Source organism: Gossypium hirsutum, chromosome A03, assembly GCF_007990345.1.
Source record: "Gossypium hirsutum isolate 1008001.06 chromosome A03, Gossypium_hirsutum_v2.1, whole genome shotgun sequence".
In the NCBI taxonomy this organism is placed as follows: domain Eukaryota; kingdom Viridiplantae; phylum Streptophyta; class Magnoliopsida; order Malvales; family Malvaceae; genus Gossypium; species Gossypium hirsutum.
This window is the reverse complement of record NC_053426.1, coordinates 4,455,019-4,469,435: the sequence shown is the minus strand read 5'-3', so window position 1 is coordinate 4,469,435 and position 14,417 is coordinate 4,455,019.

The window sequence follows — 14,417 nt, the reverse complement described above, 5'->3', positions numbered from 1 at the left end:
TTTGAAACAATGAACTAGTGTAAGACAGTCCCACAAAAGTGACAGTTGACTAAAGTCAGGTTCCTCTAGATCATAAGACTATAACCTAAGTGGAGTTGTTGATCGTAGGCGTCCTCTTCCACTATAATTGGCTTATTCGATTATGAGAAGAATCACATAAAAGCCTATGATTGAACAAAAGGAGGATCGAGATAATCGGAGGCTGGAATCCTTCAATCAAAAAACCTTTTTTTTTCTCAATTCTGCTTCTTATCACAATTACGATTTCAATCTATTTAATTTTAGCTCAATTATATTTTTAATTCTGTTTTATTTTATTTTTTCCAGGTCAGCTATTTTTCTTGCGCACGACTGTACCCGAGATTTTGAGAAACAATAAGTTATAGCTATTCAGTCTTTGAGGATTTGACCCTACTCTCCTTATTACTATTTCTTTTTGTTATTTAGGGATATGATATATTTGTTGCTCTCAACGGCACACCAAATATCACCATCGAACTCCATGGTGAGCATGCCACTTCGAACATTGATTTTTGTACGAGTAGTATTAAGAAACGATTCTTGACTAAGAGATCGAAATAGCCAGTCGAGTTATCCTCTTCTATGTCTATGATATAGAAGTTTGCAGGAAAGATCAATTCATTAACTTTAACTAAAACATCTTTTAAGACTCATCTTGAATAAACTATCGACCTATCCGCCATTTGAATCATGACACATGTTTCTTTCAAAGGACTTGCATTAAGTAAATTATAAATAGAAATTGACATAATATTAATAGAAGTACTTATATCGCACATAGCTTTCTTTATGCTTACATTACCTATTTTGCATAGAATCACAAACATACCTTGGTCTTTGTATTTTAGTGGAATTTTCTTTTAGAGAACTACAGAAGCGTTCTCACTCACATTTACCCTTTCATTACCAAGTAACTTCTTCTCGTTAGTGCATAACTCCTTGAGGAATTTTGCGTAGTGTGACATTTGCTTAATAGCATCTAATAAGGGTATATTTACCTCAACTTTGAGAAATGTTTCAAGAATTTCTTCTCCTCCTTCTCTTTCTTGTTTTTCATCAATCTTCTTAAGAACGGAGGTGGTATTGCAATAGGCTGCGATGATTCTTTTTTTTTTTTGGTTTTTGGCACATTATTTCATTTTTCTTGACTGGAATCGTATCGTCCATTCAAGTTAAGAAAGGGTTCTATGATCGTTCCACTTAAAGACATTGCTCTCGCATTTTACCTCAAGTTTGGTTCTATTTAAGACGAAAATTTCCTTGAGACTCCCATTCTATTGATCAAAATGGTAATTTTGTTCACTTGGCTTTCTAGATTTTGGAATTTCACCTTTTGTGTCCTGTTGAAACACTTCTGTGGTATGTTGAAACTTGAGGGAACTAGCAACAAGAGAATTCATAATGTTCTCTAGAGACATACCTGAGGTTTGAGACTATCAATGATGAAAAAGCTTGGCGTGGTATGAGGGCTTCGCTCCGTAGCTGAAGTTAGGATGGTCTCTCCATCCAGCATTGAATATGCTAGAGTAACGGTTAAATCGCTTCTATGGTAGTCCTGGAAAGTTTACTACAACACCACTTGTACTGTGAAGTATTCATGTAGGATAGGACATGCATCAGTCGTATGATCTAGGACTGCACAAGTGCCACAAACTAAAGGGGGTATCTTACCTACAACTAAAATTTGAACAATACTAAAGAGTTTATCGATCTTGTCTTCCAAAGAAGGAGTACTTATCTAATGATCCATTTTCATGGGTTCCACATTAGTTCTTGTTAGGATTTTAATCCGATTAAGTAACGAACAAGAAAATGGCAGGATAAATTGAGATATTGAACACACAAATTTAACGTGGAAAAACCCCTCCAAAGAGGATAAAAAAATCACGGGCAAAGATAATTTTACTATAATGGCAAAAGAGCGAAGAGTACAAAAGATGGAGATAAAAACTAAACCCCGAAAACAAAAAACTCACAAAACGTAAACACAAAATTCTCTAAATGTGTTATGAATTCTAATCTCTAATGGGTGTATTTTCTAAGGTTGTAAAAGAGCCTATTTATAGGCTAAATTCATAGATCAAATAATAATAAAATAATCTAAACTAATCAGTGTTTGATTGAAACAAGTAAACAGAGTTCAATTGAAAGACTATTTTTCAAATTTGACTGAAAATAGAAGTCATATTTAACAAATCTCCACATTGACTCATATTTCCATAATGCCATCGTTGCCAAAGCCCGCCACGAGCCTATCTTGAACTATGCAGGGAATTAATTGAGTCGAATTTGTGCTTAGAAACTGGAAGACTTCTAGCCTTCGACTTTGTACACTGCCAAATCAAAACTAACCCAAGTCTAATTTTCACGAACACAGTGTCCTAACTTTTCAAAACCTACATCTAAAAGAGAACTTCTCTTCAACGAAACAGTCATACCTTTTTCCCGTATGACCAAGTTGCCTCCGCTCCAAACAAGTTGACTTCAACTCCGTAACGGACGAGGGACGTCCGATTTCACCGGTCACTGTATAACCTTCTAGAATATAAAGACTGTCGGTTCTTTTACCTTTTAACAAAATGAGAGCTCCACGAGATACTTTAATACCGCTCGACTCGATGTTGATTTTGCATCCTTTCAAGTCTAAAATACTTAAGGAGATGTGATTCTTTCGTAAATCAGGTACATATCTGACATCTAAGAGTGTGCTAATCGTCCCATCGTGCATCTTAATTTTAACAGTACCAATACTAATTACCTTACTAGATGAATCGTTTCCCATGCACACAACTCCAACTTCAATCGAACTGTATGTGGAGAACCATTCTCTATTGGGACACATGTGGAAAGAACATCCTGAATCTAGGATCCACTCAGACGTGAGCTTAGTGTTATCACTTGTTGACACTAACAAGAAATCATCCCCATTTTCATAGACCAAATTAGCACACCAGCTACATCTTCCTCGTTACTCTCAGCAGCTTTTTTATTTCGCAGTTTATAACAATCTGCTTTGACGTGACCTAACTTTTTACAATAGCGACACATTTTATCTCGTTTCTTTGATGCTACCAAAACGGAAGCTTGCCTATCTGTCTTGCTATCCAAATGAAGCTCATTGTCGAGTTTGTCTCTACTCAACAAATGACCCTTCACATCTTCAAACGAGAGTTTGTCTCTGCCATAAATCAGGGTCTTCCTGAAAGACTTGTATGAAGGGGGTAAAGAGCATAATAATAGCATAGCCTGATCTTCATCGTCAATATGAACCTCAACATTCTTTAAATCATTTAAAAGAATAATGAATTGACTGATGTGATCTCTAAGAAGCTCACCTTCGTTCATGCGAAACGTAAATAGACGTTGTTTCAACACTAAACGGTTAGCCAGAGACTTAGTCGCATAAAGAGTTTCTAACCTTTTCCACAAGGCAGATGAGGTCTTCTCCATCAATACCTCCTGCAATACCGTATTTGTGAGGCACAACTGGATTACAGATAAAGCCTTTTCATCAAGCTCTTCCCATTCTGTTTTATTTAGATTCTCAGGCTTTTTCCCGATAACAATCTTTTTCAAGCCTGATTGAACTAGAATTGCCATCATCCAAACTTGCCACAGATTAAAATTTGTCTCACCATTGAACTTCTCAATTTCAAACCTTGTTGTTGCCATCTCTGAACGGGCTGATCTATGAAAATTGAACTAGCTCTGATACCACTTGTTAGGATTTTAACCCGATTAAGTAACGAACAAGAAAATAGTAGAATAAATTGAGAAATTGAACACACAAATTTAACGTAGAAAAACCCCTCCAAAGAGGATAAAAAACCACGGGTAAAGATAATTTTACTATAATGGCAAAAGAACGAAGAGTACAAAAGATGGAGATAAAAACTAAACCTTGAAAACCTGAAAACAAAGAACCCACAAAACTTAAACACAAAATTCTCTAAATGTGTTATGAGTTCTAATCTCTAATGGGTGTATTTTCTATGGTTGTAAAAGAGCCTATTTATAGGCTAAATTCATAGATCAAATAATAATAAAATAATCTAAACTAATCAGTGTTTGATTGAAACAAGTAAACAGAGTTTAACTGAAAGACTATTTTTCAAATTTGATTGAAAATAGGAGTCATATTTAACAGTTCTAAATTGTTGGGAGTTGGCCTCCATGGTACAGATAAAATTTCTTGAAGCTTGGGTAGTCATGTTGACTAATGCTCCTGCATTTGTGACATTAATAATTTTCCTCTCCATTAGAAGTAATCTTTTGTAGAAGTGCTGCAAAAGGGATCGTTTAGTTACGCCATGTTGTAGGCAACTTGTGCACATATTTTTGAAGCACTCCCAATATTTATATAGTGATTTTGAGTCCTTTTATCGCATTCCACAAATCTCTCATCTTAACACAGTTGCTCCAGATGTCAAAAATGATCGGTCAAAAAATAAGTGAGACATTTAAATCTAAGTATTAACCAATTTAGGGGGTAAATAAAATAGTCATTCTCTAGCTAAATTGACTAAAGAAAAAGAAAAAGCATGAATTTCGTCCTCAATAACTCCTTATGGTTTCATGCTCAAGCAAACCATATGGAATATCTTGAGATGTTTGTGCAGATTCTCATTCTATAGGTCATGGAAGGTAGGTAATAAATGCATAAGGCCTAATTTCAGCTTGAATGGTGCCTTTACAGTCGGGTAGGTGCATAACGGTTGTTGTTCATCTGGTGGCTCAGCAAATTATCTAATAGCTTGGTTTTTATCGACATTTCTTGTCTTAAACAGTAACTCCTTGTCATTTTCTGTTGTCAATGTGTTTTCCTCCTCAATCTCGTTGTCTTCTTCAGAATGTAGGGAGTCTGGCTCCTATGGTCGTTCACCCCGTTTAATCACCTATTTTCGTCTAATGTGAATGGTTTTTTCGATCTTTAGGTCAAACACGAGTGGGTCTTTCGTATTTAACCTGGTCATAAAGAAAAAGAAATAAAATTAATAGTTCTAGTCCTCGACAATGACACCAAAATTTTATGCGTGTCGAATGCACCAAAAATAAATTCCTACGCTTAAACTGAAATTAAATTAAATTTGTAGTATAATGAGTAGGGCCAATCTCTCAGTGACTACAATGGTCAATTTTATTATTTCATACGACCAAGAATTTATGTGAACCTATGAAAATAAAGAAGGGGGATTAAATATAAGTATAAAGTAAATAACTAAAATTAAATAACAATAGATAAAAATAATCACATTAGTGAAAATAAACCACATAGGACGCGCTTTTAGTAGAGAAAACAAAAACGCATTCTACATGACACATTTTCACTGCCACATTAGTGAAAACACATCTTGTAAGACGCGTGTTCCTTTAATGGTACTATTCCAACTATAATTTTTTCAACGGCTAGTAGGGTTTCATGAAATCGACGCACATACACCACTTTCTATTACCATCACAACATTAGAAAGGGGGTCAAGCAACATTTCTGATGAAATGTGCATCTAATAATTTTTTTCCTTCTTCTCTTACTACTTGGGTGCGAATCTTCTCTTTTTTATTTTTATTTTTTGCTTGATGGTCTTAGTAATCACTTTAACGTTGAGAGAATGTACAATGACGTAGGTTCAATGCCCAACATATCAGTAGCTCATCAGGTAAAAGTATTTAGATTCTCCCTGAGCAAACTCATCACCGTATTTCTCCTGTCTAGCCAAAGCGAAAGGTGTTTGCATTACCCTTTCTACGTTGTCATGATATAACTGTAAATCCTCTATTTGTTCTACAAGCTAAAATTTAAACTGATTTATTTCCTTTCCAACGTTTAGGCTTTCTAGATTTTATCATGCTCTTGTTAATGAGGTTTACTTGGCCTTTCGTTCTCTGTTACTTTCATTGAAAGACTTTAATTAATGCTCTATAATTCTGACTTTGTTGGGTTTATTAAAGAGAAATGATGCGACATTTTCTCACATTTGGATTGCATATAGCCTATTCCCATCGAGGTAGGGAGCTTTGCCTATACAGAAAGTTGCCAAAGTGAGCATTGGCCATTTCATCAGTGGCCATCCAAAAAGGGTATCGTATTTGGGTGGCTGGTCTACAGCCAAAGATTCTACCATGATAGTGGTAGTGTGTCTCTCATTACCCATAGTATCTGGGAGAGTAATCGAGAAATTCACCTCAATGAGCTAGTTGGCAAAGCTGAAAATGAAATTTGCCCTCTTCGAGTCTCATTCTGAAAGACCTATCTTTGAAAAGACTTCCTAATGTAGCACCTCCACCACACTCACTATCTAGTGGAATAATAACATTTAAGATATGCAAAAGAAATATAATTTACTTGTTAAAAAATTATAGTGTTATTTTTAAAATAAAATTTATAGATCATTGCTAGCTACCAACTAGAAATAAATTCAGTTAACATTACAGACAATTGTATGTATGAAAAATTATTTGATACACTATCAGTAGAATTTTTTAGGTCTACCAATAATATTTAATAGATGACACATACTACCATTTAGGGTGTGATAAAAAATAAGTATTAAAAAATGAATATGTAATTGTATTTGAATCAAAGTAGTCAATATCTTATCGATGGACATACCAACTTTCTATTGGTATTGTACGTACAAGTACTGGTATATTTCGGCGTACCGTTAGCTTCTAGTAGTAAGATCATTCCATACTATGTAAATAACAATCCATAATTCAATAAATCTAATGAACCAGATTATTGCAATTGCTCATAATACCCTATTTTAATTTAGCTTCTAGTTAGCTTCTGAATCTATTTCTTAGTTAAAGGCCACTTTTTACTAACTAGAATAAATAATAAATATTTAAATATAAATTTAAAATATATTTAAAAAAAATTTTACCAGCTAGTACACCATATTTTAATTGGTACGGGCATAATTAACTAATATGGTAGTTTACTACCATACTTATAAACCATATTTATGAAGTGAAGTATTTTGTTAATAATGTATCAAATACTAACCCATATATAAAATCAGATATTAATCACTTAACTGTTTTCATCGACTGCATGTATGCATATGGTGATATTGTATGTATAAGGATTATTAAATTAGGAAAGCAAGATGTTAATAGCTGTGCTCTGGTGAATGCTGGTCATTCTTCGTAGACTAGAAGGGTAATAGATCATTTGGATGCATGTGGGGTGATGAGTATTTTGAACTTTATGGTGTTACTATTATGGAAACTTTAAGATGTATATGGAACAAAAAGAAAACAAGTATCATTATACTAATGTTTTAGGGAATAGCCTCCTTCAGCCTCTCTCATATTCCCCCCCTCAACTACTCCTCCTAATTAATTTCTTTCTTCGGTTCAGCTATGCAAAGTGGACAAATCTGTACGTATAGAGTTAATTTGATGGTTTAATTTGAGATTATAAGATCCTCCTTCCATAAGGACAAAACCAAAAAACCCAGATTTATTGAAGGGAATAAATTATTTTTCTTAAATATTGTTGGTATAATTCTTTTAAATAAATGTAAGTATCGAATCTTGCATTAAAAGACAAGTAGAGAAGATATTTTTGATGAGAATAAATGACAACAAAGTTCCATAGCAGCTGCTATTTCATATTTGATGTACATATCTAAATGGTTGAGAAAGCAAACTTTTTTGTTTTTTGTTTTGGACATTAATGAATAAACTAACTTTGCCACCATAAAAGTAGATCGCATTAAATAGCCAGCTACGCTGGGCGAGACAGAAATAAAAAAAGCCACCTACTTTTGTTTATCAATAAATTTAAGGATAAATTTTAAAAATAGTCATTTTGTTTGTCTTAGATTACATTTTAGTCACTTATATATGAAATGTTACGTTTTAGTCACTTGAGTTATCGTTTTGTTACGAAGTCGTCACTCTACTGTTAAACTTTGTTATCTCTCTAACGGCGGTCTTACGTGGCAGCCCAAATAGGTTTTAAATGCTAACTTTAATGTCCTATGTGACAGTCCAAATTAAATTTATTTAATTAAAAACCTATTTTCATCCCAATAACTAGTCATGCAAGTTGACATTTAAAACTCATTTGGACTGTCACGTAGGACTGTCATTAGGGAGGTAACAGAGTTTAACGGTAAAGTGACTACTTTGTAATAAAATGATAACATAAGTGACTAAAACGTAATCAGAGGCAATCAAAAGTGACTATTTTTATAGTTTACCTTAAATTTAATTCAACATATTTTAGCTTTAATTTTTTTATCCTTTAGTTAAATTGATTTTTTTACCAAAAAATTTATTGACATGAGAATTTATTTAGCCCTTTAATTTTATAAAAAAGTTATTTTAGTCTTTTATTAAAATTTTAATCTCTTTTAGTCTTTAAACTTGTATTGTTTGTTCTAAATCACCTAAAAATGAATGAAAAAATCAACCTATGTTAACTTTGCTGACGTGTCAATACATGTGTATGTCACATTGATAATTAATTAACTTTTACAAATTAAAATATTTTTAAAAATTATATTTTATATATTTAAAATAATTTTCATATTTAAATATATTTTTATATTTTTTTGAATTTTTTTAAAATCTTAAAAAATTAATTACTTGTCCATGTGGCAATCCACATCAACAAATTTAATAGACATGAACTTTTTTATATATTTTGAGGTGATTTGATAAATAACACAAGTTTAAAAGCTAAAATCGGTAAAATAATTAAATTGATGGTTAAAATGATTTTTTCTTTTTATAAAATTAGAAGGCCAAATAATTTATTATGCCAAACTAATTTGACTCTTAAAATTTTAATCACACTAACTACTTGTAACTTACAAAAAAGTTAGAAATATATATAATAATGTAAAAAATAAAAGAATTCATAAGTGTTTTTTTAAAAAAATCTACCTTAACAATAAAGTGCATGTGAATTTGTAAATTGCTACATCAAAATCATTAAAATTTTAATAATCTAGTCTATCTTATGTAAAAAAAAGGACAATTTAATTAAAATTTAAATGTTGAGAATTAAAGTGATTAAAAAAAAGAAAAAGGATAAAAATAAATAAATGTTTAATAAAATTAAAATGCAAAAATTAAAAAATCAAAATGAAGCATTCGCTACAATGGTAAGGTTGAGGTTATATGTTACGTTGATGATAGAGATTCAAATATTATTATTTACAATTTTTCAATGGTTTTATTTAAAATGTGAAAAGGTAAAATTACCCTTAAAAGAATATAAGTCATTTCAAATATATAAGAGTAGTTTAGTAATTTTTTCAATTAAGTTAGTGTCTAGTTGACTTTAAACACAAACTTTATCAAGGGTTTTATATAATAGTATAGACATACAAACAATGTAGGTGAAATTGCAATAATGTAAAAAAAAATGTCAAAATAAAGCTTTAGCTCAAGTGGTAAATAAAATATTTTATAAATAATGGAGTCATGGATTTAAATCTCAACATTTGCAATTTTTTATTGTTTTTTAAAATGAAAAAAAAATATAATAATACAACTTATTTAAAATATTTAAGGTCATTTAATTAATTTCATTAATTGAGTTGATGTTAAGTTAACTCATTACACCAACTCACTCACACATTTGAATAATAGTACAGATATACAAACAACATGTAATAACAATGTATAAAAAAAAATTAGTATAAATCTTTTTTTGAAGTGGTAAAGAAGGGATTTTATAATGTTGATGGCATAGGTTCAAACCTCACCATATGCAATTCTTTTACCGACTTTAATAAAAATATAAAAAGATAAAAGTACATTTACAATAATATAATTCATTTATACATGAAGTGCATTTTCATAATTTTCTTAAACGAGTTGGTAACTAGTTGGGGGTAACACTAAATTAATTAGGGTTTAAAGTCATATGTTACCCACGTGATATTATCAAATTATAATATGGTAATTTAATTCAATATTTTTTATTAAAATATATAATTAAAATATTTTTTATTACAATATATTAAAATAAAATCTTAAATTTAAATTTAAATTTAAATACAAAATATAAATAAAACATAACATAAGATTTAAATATTAATATCAATACAAAATTATAATCTTTTTTATATTTTAATGTTTTTACCTTTAATTATACATAAATTAATTAAAAGGTGAATATTATATGATTTTATTAATTAAATTTGATGTATTTTCAATTTGGTATGAACAGAATTCATTTTCATATTAGAAACTGATTGATATTTATAATATATATTCTACTTAATTAATAAGTTATAGAAATTGGTACAATTACAAATATAATTTTTTTTATTATCTTTTGTTATTGATTATTCAGTTTTATATGATATACCATTTACTATAGTTTTGTCTATAATACTTTCTACTCGTATATTATAAATTACTTATTACTATTATTAAGAAGTGTTTGCCCAAACACTTTATCATTAATTGATTGAAAAATTTGTAATTTACTGCTATGTTAAACATCACATTCTATTAATTACTAATTACTTATCTTTAAAATTATTAGTGTTGAGACAAACGTTTTGATTTGATTGTCAGTGGTCGCTACAACTAATAGTGCATCGGACTTTATTATTTGCCATGTTTTAAAGATGGAAATTTTTGAAATAAATTCTTTGGAGTTTGATTAATGTTGATATTGTAAAAGTATGTAAACCTGGTTATGAAGTTCGATCCATTTAGAGAAACTTATCTTGAATATTGGATTGGATCAAGCAATCAAATCTCTTGGATTGTGGATATTAGATCAGGACGATACTGAAGACACATCTCTAACAGTCCACTTTAAATTAGTCTTTATTATTTAATTGTATCTTGTTATTTTAGTTGTTGTTTAATAAGGGAATTGATTGTAATTAATCTCTAGTATGCTAGTAAGTCTCGAAACTCTTATATATTTGAGAGATTTGTATAGGTTTTGTATAGAATATTGAAAGAAATTATCTATTAATTATGGAACGTATTTTTGAGAGTGCAATTGAGGAAGTAAACACAATTTGTTTACTGCTTAAGTTCTTAGAGGAAGAACTTACAGGTGAATGATCTAGATCTTTAAGTACAAAAGAGAGGGTGCTATAATGGGGTGTGATAAAACTTGAATCACTTGTTGTATTGAGTCGAAACATAATAAATTTAATCACTTCAAGTTAGGCTCCGCAGATGTAGAAAAATCGAACTATATAAACAATTTTGTATGCCTTATTTTTGTTGTGTTTATCGCAGTTCCATCTTCATTAGCAGTTATAGCCATCACTTTCATTTAAGAAGTTTATTTTTCTTAGTAATTAACAACTGTCTATTTCAATAATTGATATCAAAGCCTCTCACTTGACATGAAGGATTTTCAGTTGATTATCCCCTATGCTGGAATGTTCCAACTAAGCTTATTAGAAAGCGAGAATGAAAGCTTTCATCAAGTCCCCCTAATAAGAAAGCATGACACATTGTTTTCATTGGATGGCAACCATTTATGGTTGAGATAGAAATAGGGAAAACTCCAAAGTCTAAATTAGCTTGGTATGCTATCTTTTGTGGAGTAGATGCACAAGAGTGTAAGAGGACTTTAAAGTGTAAATATAATTGCTAAGGAGGCATGAGACATCCCTAAAAATGCTCATAAAGAAACCAACATAGCAAATCAATTTAGGATGCAAATGTTAACCACTAAATTTGAGACCCTGAGAAAGTAGGATTCAAAAACTATTGGTGAATTCTAAGCAAAGCTTTGTGATCTGCTGAATTAGGTATTTTCTTCTGGAGAAAAATATTCCAACTCCAAGTTGGTCAGGAAGGTGTTGAGATTATTCCTTGAAAGTTTTGCTATCAAAGTCATTGTCATCAAGAAAGAAAAATATCTAGACAATCTAAGGATTGATGAATTAATTGGATCATTGCAAACCTTTGAAATGAACCTAGATGAAGCCAAATGAAGCAAAGCTAAAGGAAAAAAAAAAGGAGTATTGCTTTCAAGGAATAGATGTAGTGCCTAATGTTGATTGCATTACAATTAAAGTGTTGGAAAAAATTCGGTTCAAAAACGATTTTCTTACATAACTGAAAATAAAAATTTTGAAAACCGAGTTGGTTTGTGATATTTATAGTAATAAACCCTTTTACTAAAATCACACCTGTGTTTTCGATTGGATAGATCCTTGTCATTCCTGGCTTTCAACTGAACGACCTTCTTTACTATCCTCATATCACAAACTACTTCAAGCATGGGCTCGAAGGATTCGAATCAAGCATAGAATCGAAAATAATTTTCTTTACTTTTAATGTGAAAGCAAAATTTCTCTCTTTAATAGAAACCGGTAGAATTATTATTCCGGAAAATAAAATTTACATTTAGAGAATAAAACTCTCACTATTTTTGGGCAGAATAACAATATCTCAGAACTTCTGTATTTAACCTACCAGTATCATCTATTTATAAGGAAAAGAAGGGAACTTGTTGAATTGTAGAAGTTTATTTCAAATAGAAAAACGAACTCCTAGTTTAACTAGAAGTATGCGGGGTGACAACCCTAGTTAAAACTAGGGTTTGTCGTTCCTCTCAATAAACATGAGTGCTTTTAAGCCTCTTCCATATCGAGTCCAATTACAAATACTTATTGGAATTTTAACCCAGTACTTTATAATTCTATCCAACCCAATATTAGTTTTTCTATTTTCCAAAATAAACATCTTAAATTAATTTTCTAGTTAAATAATTTTCTCAACCCAATTCTAATTCTATTAAAATCATGATGACTTTACCACAAAAGAATCTATGAGAAAATATATTTAATATTTCTACATTCAACGGATTCACTATGACCAAATGATTTATTTCTATTTTTGAACTTCATTTAATTTGAAAACCATAAATTCATTTCCAAATAATTTCATTTTGGAAAAAATCACATTCATTTCCAAACATTTCTCATTTATCCATTTTTAATATTTCTATCCATTTATGTTCATTTGATTCAACATACAATTCATTTTTTGTTTTAACGAGCTAGCGGAGGGACAGATTAGACATATACGATCAGAGCTCAAATGATTTATAATTAACTTCCAGGATTTTGCCTATTAATTATAAACTCATTTAGTTACGAAATAATTCCACTGTAGTATCGTGACTGAGCTCTCCCTAACGACATACCATTCACAAGCAACTCAATCAGTTTTCATCAAATGACTTTGTCATAAGTGTGTTACCCTCATAAGATACTATTAATATCTTTGGGATAAATTTGTTCTCCCAATATGATCCTATTTTATCTCATGGTAACTATTACATCTTCTTTCATGAAAAGTCAATTACTATAAAGTAATAATCAAGTCATCCATCACAAAGAAAAACGACCGTGGTCACATTTACTTTTCACCAACCATGTAATGCCAATGAGAGGATATCATTAACCCATTTTTTTGGGCTATGAATTCCACTGTTGTGAATGGCGCTACATACTTCAAAAGTCGTATACCCAACGCACCAATTTTTGGTTCCTTATCTATTTGAACTCAGGCTTTTACTTATATCAAAGTATATGAGTCATGCATACATAGTATGTCATCCACTCAAGATTTAGGTATACCACACTATAAACATCATAAGCGAATAAATCCATAAAAGGATTCGAGATCTATTCATTTTAGGTCTAGTCCGATATACTATTAGTCCAGTCAGTCACATTTATGTCTCTATCTTTTGGGAGTTATCCGCTCCGATGCCTAAGGCAAGACATCTCACCAATTGGACTTAATAGACGACATATTAGTCTTTCAATTGGTTTGTTCATTTCCAATTAGACCAAGGACATGTTTAGGTTCATCTACTAATATTAGTTGTCTTTCAGTATTACGATCCGACCATGTAATGTTGCTTAGTATTAGTTTAAACATTAGACAACTAGTGAGCCAATATTTGCTTCTATTTTGCTTTGCATGCAAAAACCACGTGAGGACAATTATACAAGGTATGCTAATGTAATCCATGAATTGTTTTATTAACCGATTTATTTGAAAAAATTATAAGTTTACAAACGAATATACCACACTCAGGGCACCAAATCCAATATAATGATCTTCAAGAAAAAATTGCTTTGCTCTGCTTTTATCTACATTGATCTAACATTAGAAGATGATAAAATTTAGACTTAAATTCATTTTCCATTATTGTAGTGTGCTTGGTCATAGTAGACCATGATATTTCAGATTGTTGCATGATCTAAGATGGAAAAGTGGAGTAACCACTTTACCTAGCACATTGCATGTGAAGAAGCGTAGTTTATTTGGAAAAGAATGATGCAATGTCTTACTGGTAGCACATCAATTCTTAAAATCTACAATGGATGATGTTTGGTATTTTGATAGTGGCTACTCTCACCACATGATAGACAACT